The sequence below is a fragment of the Populus euphratica genome, unplaced genomic scaffold (genome assembly GCF_000495115.2).
Source record: "Populus euphratica unplaced genomic scaffold, PopEup_1.0 scaffold48.1, whole genome shotgun sequence".
Taxonomy (NCBI): domain Eukaryota; kingdom Viridiplantae; phylum Streptophyta; class Magnoliopsida; order Malpighiales; family Salicaceae; genus Populus; species Populus euphratica.
This window is the reverse complement of record NW_011499879.1, coordinates 1,548,037-1,548,280: the sequence shown is the minus strand read 5'-3', so window position 1 is coordinate 1,548,280 and position 244 is coordinate 1,548,037.

Below are 244 nucleotides of genomic sequence, written 5' to 3'. Positions count from 1 at the left end.
ACTCTTTCAATATCATAAAAAAGCAGAATAACACTAATGAATATGAACAGAATATACAACACAACATATTATAGGAATAAGTTTTAACCTTTTAATTAAATCAATTAAAGTATTACACAAGGTTCATCTTGTGTGCTCTGCATATTTTCATTTTGCCTCAGCTTACGGGCTACATATTTTTACAGCCTACTTATGTACAAGACAATGAAAGTTACATAAAGAAACTACCCCTAACTTCCTGTAT